Source organism: Cynocephalus volans, chromosome 3, assembly GCF_027409185.1.
Source record: "Cynocephalus volans isolate mCynVol1 chromosome 3, mCynVol1.pri, whole genome shotgun sequence".
Lineage (NCBI taxonomy): Eukaryota > Metazoa > Chordata > Mammalia > Dermoptera > Cynocephalidae > Cynocephalus > Cynocephalus volans.
In genome coordinates, this window is record NC_084462.1 from 46,716,775 (window position 1) to 46,724,829 (window position 8,055).

The window sequence follows — 8,055 nt, forward strand, 5'->3', positions numbered from 1 at the left end:
TGTTGTTCTATATGAATGTTGCGTTTGTTTGTTTTTTTTATTTCTGTGAAGAATGCCATTGGTATTTTGATGGTGATTTCATTGAATCTGTAGGTCACTTTGGGTTGTATTGACATTTTCACAATGTTAATTCTTCAAATCAGGAGTATGGAGTGTCTTTCCATCTTTTGTGTCCTCCTTAATTTCTTTCAACAGTGATTTGCAGTTCTTGTTCTTGAGACATTTCACCCCCTTGGTTAAATTTATTCCTAGATATTTTATTCTTTTGGTGACTACTGTAAATGGGCTAGTTTTTAAAATTTCTTTCTCTGCTAGCTTGTTGTTGGAGTATAAAAATACTACTGATTTTCATGTGTTGATTTTGTATTCTGCAACTTTACTGAAATCATTTATCAACTCTAAGAGTGTTTTTGTACAATCTTTAGCTTTTTCTATATATAGGATTTTGTCATTTGCAAACAGGGACAACTGGACTTTATCTTTTTCAATCCGGATGACTTTTATTTCTTTCTCTTGCCTGATTGCTCTGGCTAGTACTTCCAATACTATCTTGAATAGGAGTGGTAAGAGTGGACACCCTTGTCTTATTCCCATTTTTAAGGGAAAAACTTTCACCTTTTCCCCATTCAGGATAATATTGGCAGTAGATTTGTCATATATTGCTTTTATTGTGCTAAGATACTTTCCCTCTATATCTAATTTGCTGAGAGTCTTTATCATGAAGAAACATTGAATTTTGTCAAATGCTTTTTCTGTGTCTGTTGAGATAATCATATGGTATTCGTCATTGATTTTGTTGATGTGGTGTACCTGCATTTGTTTAACCATCCTTGCATTCCTTGGATGAATCCAACCTGATCATGGTGTATACTTTTTTTGATGTGTTGCCATATTCAGTTTGCTAATATCTTGTTGAGGATTTTTGCATCTATATTTGTCAGAGATATTGGCCTTCAGTTTTCTTTTTTGTTATATCTCTCTCTGATATTGGTATAAAGATGTGTTTGCTTCATAGAATGAGTTTGGGAGAATGGCTTCTGTTTCAATTTTTTGGAATAGTTTGAAAAAAATTGATATTAATTCCTTTTTAAAGGTTTGGTAGAATTTAGTAGCAAAGCCAACAGATCTTGGGCTTTGCTTTATTAGGAGAGTACTGATTACTGTTTCAATCTCATTGCTTCTTATTGGTCTGCTCAGGTTTTCTATGTCTTCTTGGTTCTGTTTTGACAGTTTGTATGTGTCCATTTCCTCCAGATTTTCAAATTTGTTGGTGTATAGTTGTTTATAATAGTCTCTAATGATTCTTTGCATTTCTGTGGTATCAGTTGTAATGTCTCCTTTTTCATTTCTGATTTTTGTTATATGTGTCTTCTCTCTCTCTCTTTTTTTTTTTTTTGGTTAACCTAGCTAATGATTTGTCTGTTTTATTTATCTTCTCAAAAAGAAAAACAAATTTTGTTTCATTGATCCTTTGTATCATTTTGGGGGCTTCTATTTCATTTAGTTCTGCTCTGATCTTAATTATTTCTTTCCATCTACTAATTTTAGTGTTGGATTGTCCTTGTTATTCTAGTTCTTTGGGGTATAGCATTAGGTTTTGTATTTGAGATCTTTCTCTTCTTTTGATGTAAGCACTTATTGCAATAAATTTCCCTATTATTACTGCTTTTGCAGTATCCCACAGGTTTTGGTATGATGTATATTTACTTTTGTTACAATCAAGAATTTTTTTACTTCTTGTTTAATTTCTTCTTGGACCCATTGGTCACTCAGGAGCATGATGTTTAATTTCCGTGTATTTGTATATTTTCCAGAGTTTTGTTTATTATTAATTTCTAGTTTTAATCCATTGTGTTCGGCAAAGATACTTTAAATTATTTCAATTTAAAAAAAATATTTGCTGAGACTTGATATGTGACCTAACATGTGGTCTGTCATGGAGAATGTTCCATGTGCTGATAAGAAGAATGTATATTTTGTAGTTGTTGGATGAAATGTTCTGCAGATATTTACCAGATTCAGTTAGTGTAATGTGTAGTTTAAATCTTGTGTTTTTCTTTTGATTTGTTGCCTAGATGATCTGTCTAATGCTTAGAGAGGGGTGTTTGGGTCCCCAACTATTATTATATTGGGGTCTATCTCTTTGTTCAGGTCTAATAGTGTGTGCTTTATATATCTGGGTATTCGGAAGTTGGGTGCATATATATTTAAGATTGTTATGTCTTCTTGCTGGATAGATCCTATTATCATCATTTAATGACTTTTTTGGTCTCCTTTTATGGTTTTTGTTTTAAAGTCCATTTATCTTATATAAGAATAGATATTCCTGTTAATGTTTGGTTTCCATTTGCATGGAATATCTTTTTCTATCCTTTCACTTTTAGTCTGTGTGTATCTTTACAGGTGAGGTGAGTCTCTTGAAGACAGCATATAGTTGGGTCTAGCTTTTAAATCCTAACAGTCAGTCTGTGTCTTTTTCATGGGCAATTTAATCCACTTACATTTAGGGTTATTATTGAAAGGTAATGACTTACTCCTGGCTTTTTGTCAATTTTTGTTTGGATGTTTTAAATATATTTTGTTCCTTTCACCTCATTTATTGTGGGTCTTCCATGTTTGTTGGTTTTCTGAGGTCATTAGATAAAGCTTCTTTCTCTTTCTCATTTGCATTTTTTATTCTAGTGGGTTTTGTTCTTTTTTGTGTATTTGTGGTAGTAATTTTTTTTCCCCAGATTCCAGATGCAGTACTACTTTCAGGTTTTCTCATAGGGCTGGTAATGTGGTGGTGAACTCATGGCATTTCTATTTGTCTGGGAAATACACTATTTCTCCCTCATTTCTGAAGGATAGCCTTGCTGGGTATAATATTCCTGGGTTGTAATTTTTTTATTTTAGTATTTTGAATATATCAACATATTCTCTTCTGGGCTTTGGGGTTTCTGTTGAGAAGTATGTTGTTAGTCTGATGGGGTCTTCCTTATAGATGACTTGATGCCTATACCTAGGGAGTTTTCTGGTATTATTTCATTAAACATGCTTTCATTGCCTTTTCCTTTCTCTTCCCCTTATGGAACCCCTGTGATTCAATGTTTCTATGTTTCAGGTTGTCTGCTAGCTCTCTTAGATTATTTTTATTTTTTAAAATTATTTTTTCTTTTTCTTTTTTGTCTGCATGAGTTATTTCAAAAAGAGCATCTTCAAGATCTGAAATTCTTTCTTCTGCTTATTCTAACCAGCTGCTTAAGATATCAGCTGTGTTTCTTTTTCATTAAATGAATCCTTCAGCTCTTTGAGTTCTGCAACATCTTTTTAAAGGCATTAATCTCTTTGTATATTTCTTTCTTCAGATCCTTGATACTTTTTCCCATTTTTGTGTTACCTAACTTTATTGTGAGTCTTCTTGTATCTTATTGAGTTTCCTTAAGATTGTTGCTCAGAATTCCTTTTCAGTCATTTCAAGGGCTTCCTGTTCTATAGGGTTTGGTACTTGAGAGTAATATATGCCTTTCGTGGTGTCATATTTTCTTGTTTTATTTTTTTTCTTTGTTGTTGTTGTTTGTTTGTTCTTGTTTTTGTAATTCTGGTTTTTGTAATTCTTGTTTTTGTAATTCTGGGACAAGAGACTTGAGAAATGGAGACAAGACACTATTCTGATCAAGTCTCATTTATTAGCCAGAAGATCACAGCTTATATAGACAGCAGGAGGGAATCAGCAGATAAGGAAGTATGCAGATGTTTTCTGGGAGAAATCACAGGGCAAATCTTTCCAGGAAATGGAACATTTCTCAGCTATCTAAAGCAAAGCAGTGGTGATCTACGCCTAGGGCTATGCAAGCAGTAAGAAGGAGAAAAAAGGAGGAAAGGTCACAGCATTTATATCTTTAGTGTCAGAGGGCTATTGGCAGGGCTTCATGACCCTGGGCAGGCTATGACCGGGCTCTTTGGCTCCGGACAGGTCCCCCTTTTTTATTTTTTCAAGCCAAGAGAACCTCTCGGGAACTGTGCCTGTCTTAGGTTGGGGTAACCCATCCCGAACATGGTACCCATCATAGAAATGGGCTGCCATTAATGGCAGCCTTTTGTTTAGGGTGGTGCGGGGGACTTACCCTCTTACCCGTCTTTGGCTATCCAGTTCAGCTCACAGAGGCAGCATTTGTTAAGGTGAATGTGGTGGTATATAGGCACCGCTTTGTTCTTGCATCTCAAGGCGTTGATAATGGACCTGTATAGGCCTTGCCTGAATAGCCTCAATTTGTTGTTTAACAAAGGCTGTGACTTTATTAAGTAAAAAGGGCCCCAAAGAAAGCAAAAGAAGCAAGCCCACAAGCGGCCCTAAAAAGGGTAAGAGATAAGGCAGGAATCCATTAAGCCCAGTCCAAAGGGGGTTTTCTGCCAGTTGTTTTCTTCTCTTTTCTAAGTCATCTTGCAGTTGTTTGATACAGTCTCGAACTATCCCGGATTTGTTGACATAGAAGCAGCATCTTTCCTGTAGGGCTAAACAAACACCTCCTTGTTCTGCAGTTAGTAAATCGAGACCTCTTCTGTTTTGTAAGACTACTTCTGCCAGGGAATCTAATTGGTCTTGGAGGTCCTGTATAGTTTGGGAAAGGGCTTGTACATCCGAAATCAGCTGGGTAGACAATTTTGTATATTGAGATAGAGAATGGGTGAGACTGGCAGTTCCAGTAGCAACTGCTGCAGAAATTCCCAAACCAGCAAGTAAAGGAATAAACTGTACAGCCCTTTTAGATCTTCCAGCTATATGCTCAAAAGTAGGGACAGGGACAGGTTCACTCCCAGATATAACATCTACATCAGGCAGAAGGAGAGCCAAACACATAACCCTATCCAGTTAGTGGGTAATTGGGTATAAGCTTCATTGCTACCGCAGACAAAGACTGAACTGTTGTGGGAACACAAGGAAGTAGAAATGTTGATAAATGACAGACAATTTGCAAATGTAGCAAACCCAACATCAACCTCAAAACTATTATTAACTGAGGGGGAAATGAAACAAGTAGCATTATAAAACTGTAAAGGTTGTACCTGCAAAGGGAAAGTTAATGAACACTGATGACCATCAGAATAATTAAAAGACAAAGCGGGAAAAGCAACAGGGACAGGCTGTCCTTCTATCAGACAGAGCCAACAATTTTGAGCAAGATCAGGATTGGTGGCATTAAGCAACTTATGAGTTGCATAAAGAAGGTTGGAGGTCTGAGGATCAAGCCCTAAATCACCCCTGTTCTTGGGCAGGGCCAGGGGGTGATAGGTAAGTTGAGGAAACAAAATGTCATGCATTTCTTGAATTTTTGTTTCCACTTTTAGAATTCTAGTTTGGTCTTGAGGGCCTCCTCCATCAGATATGTGAACGAGGGGAGTGGTGGACCAACAAACAGGTTGACCTACTGAACCTGTACAAGAGGCTTGGGCATATTTATTCGAGGCAAGCCCAACAGCAGAAGGAGGACCTGAAAGATCCCCTCCAAAAGTCCCCACATAATTTTTAATCAGGGTGGCTGTGAAGTATGTTTGGTTTCCAGAAGTGCACAATTGGTATGAAGAATAACAAGTGCTATGCATAGATTCAGCAAACGTGCTGCAAGGACATGGCTTAAGGCTACCACCACTGCTGTCTATGAACTTAGGTTTTTCAACACAACTATAAGTGGGAGATGATGAGGACAAATAAGCTGAATGGGTGTCACAATCTACAACAGATATGTATGATGTAGGAGGACTAGAAACGGTCCCACCCTTGCAATCACATGGTTTTCCGTACTGTTTGTTCACCAATTGGTGAGCGAGTCCAGGATCTCCAAAGCCGGACTGGACCTTGGGCAGTTGATCAGACAAACCAACAATCAGGAAGAAAATGCTGGTTGCCATGACCGCTGTGGAAAAGAAAAGAAAAAGGCATTCTCAGGGATCTACTGAATCCCTGGCTGAGAGGTTATGATCAACTTGTTTAACCAGCCGTTCTGGAAGCCATCTGGCCGAGTTATGAGTGCGAGAAAAAACACAGACTGAACCTCTACCCCAGATCAAAACTGGATCTGGGCCATTCCAGGAGTTATCTAGGGGGTCCTTCCATTTGACCATGGCAAATTGTGATTGGGACTCGGAATGCCAAAAACGGTCAGCTGCTGATTTGCTGTTGACATCAAGATTTAAAAAATTAAGGATGAAAAGGGCATGACTTAGTAAATTCCTGGGGGAGCCTCTTGTGGGGTACCATTCCCCCTTTTTAATTTTTTCAAGGCAAGTTTTTAGAGATAAGTGGGCTCTTTCAACAATTCCTTGGCCTTGAGGGTTATAGGGAATGCCTGTAATATGTTGAATTTGTAATCTAGCACAAAAATCTTGGAAAGCCTTGGAGGTATAGCCAGGGCCATTGTCCGTTTTAATCTGTTTTGGGATTCCCAGGATTGAAAAACAATGTAGCAAATGAGCAATAACATGTTTGGTTGCTTCTCCTGTCTGTAAAGTGGCAAGCAAAAACCCACTGTAGGTGTCTATGGACACGTGAACATATTTTAGATTACCAAATTCTGATAAATGAGTAACATCCATTTGCCAAAGCATATTTGGGACAAGTCCTCAAGGATTAACTCCCAAATGGGGAACAGGCAAGAGTGTAACACAGGAAGGACACTGTTTAACTATCTGTCTAGCTTGTTCTCTAGTGATTTGAAACATTAACCTAAGTGTGTGAGCATTAATATGATGAAGGGAGTGAGTAGCTTGTGCCTGTGTAACAGGATCAGCGGTAATGGTGGCCACTGTTTTAGTGGCTGCATCAGCCAATTTGTTTCCCATGGTGAGAGGGCCTGGGAGGTTGGAATGTGCTCTAACATGACCTATAAAAAAGGGCAAACGTCTTTGTTGAATCAGTTTTTGGCATTGCAAAAAAAGCTCAGTGGCAGTGGAGGTATGTTTGATTTGGGGAACTGTTTCTAAAAGGGGGATAGAATTGGCTAAATAGGCACTATCAGTATAAAGATTGAGGGCCTGATTTGGGAAGGTTAAAAAAACCTGAATAACAGCTTGTAACTCCACAAGTTGGGCAGAAGTATAACAAGTAGTAAAGCGGACTGTGTGATTATTAATGGTATAAGCTGCAGTCCCTGTGGATGAACCATCAGTAAAAACCAAAAGGACATTAGTTACCGGCGAGTTACGAGTAACTCGGGGAAAAACAAAAGTGTGTAAGTTACAAAACTGAATAAGTTTATTGGATGGATAATGATTGTCTATTGTGCCTTCATAAGAGGCACAAGCCATTACCCAAGTATCAGAATTTTGTAAAAGCCAGTGGACCTGTTGTTGGGTGTAGGGCTGGATTAATTTGTGTGGTTCAAGCCCAAAGTACTTTCTACTATTTTCTTGACCTAATATAATTAAATCTGCAACAGCATCAAAGTAAGGAAGCAAGGTTTTTTTTGGTGATGAAGGTAAATGAACCCACATAATAGGGTTGTTCTGCCAAAATAGCCCAGTAGGGACAAGAGCCGTATTGAATATAATAAACGTTAAGGGTTGGGTAGAATCCAAGCAAGAGACAAATTGAGCTGCAATAGCATTTTCTACTTTTTGTAATGTAGTCAGTGCTTCTGGAGAGAGAGATCTGGAAGATTTAGGGTCAGGATTTCCTTTTAAAATATCAAATAAGGGCTTTAGGTCTCCAGTAGTAAGTTTTAAATATGGACGGAGCCAATTTATATTGCCTAAAAGTTTTTGAAAATCATTAAGTGTTTGTAATTGATCTGTGCGGATGGAAGCCTTTTGGTTAGTAATTTTGCGTCCCATCGTATGAAAACCCAAAAAAGTGTAGGGATCATGAAACTGTATCTTTTCTGGAGCTATTTGTAAACCTGCTAAAGCTAGCTGCTTTTCAAGCTGGATAAAACATTGTAAAACCCTGTCTTTTGCATCACCAGCAAGTAAAATGTCATCCATATAGTGTATAATGTACATATCTTTCCACAGATCTCTGACTGGTTGGATGACTGCAGCCACAAATTTTTGGCATAATGTAGGACTATTGGCCATTCC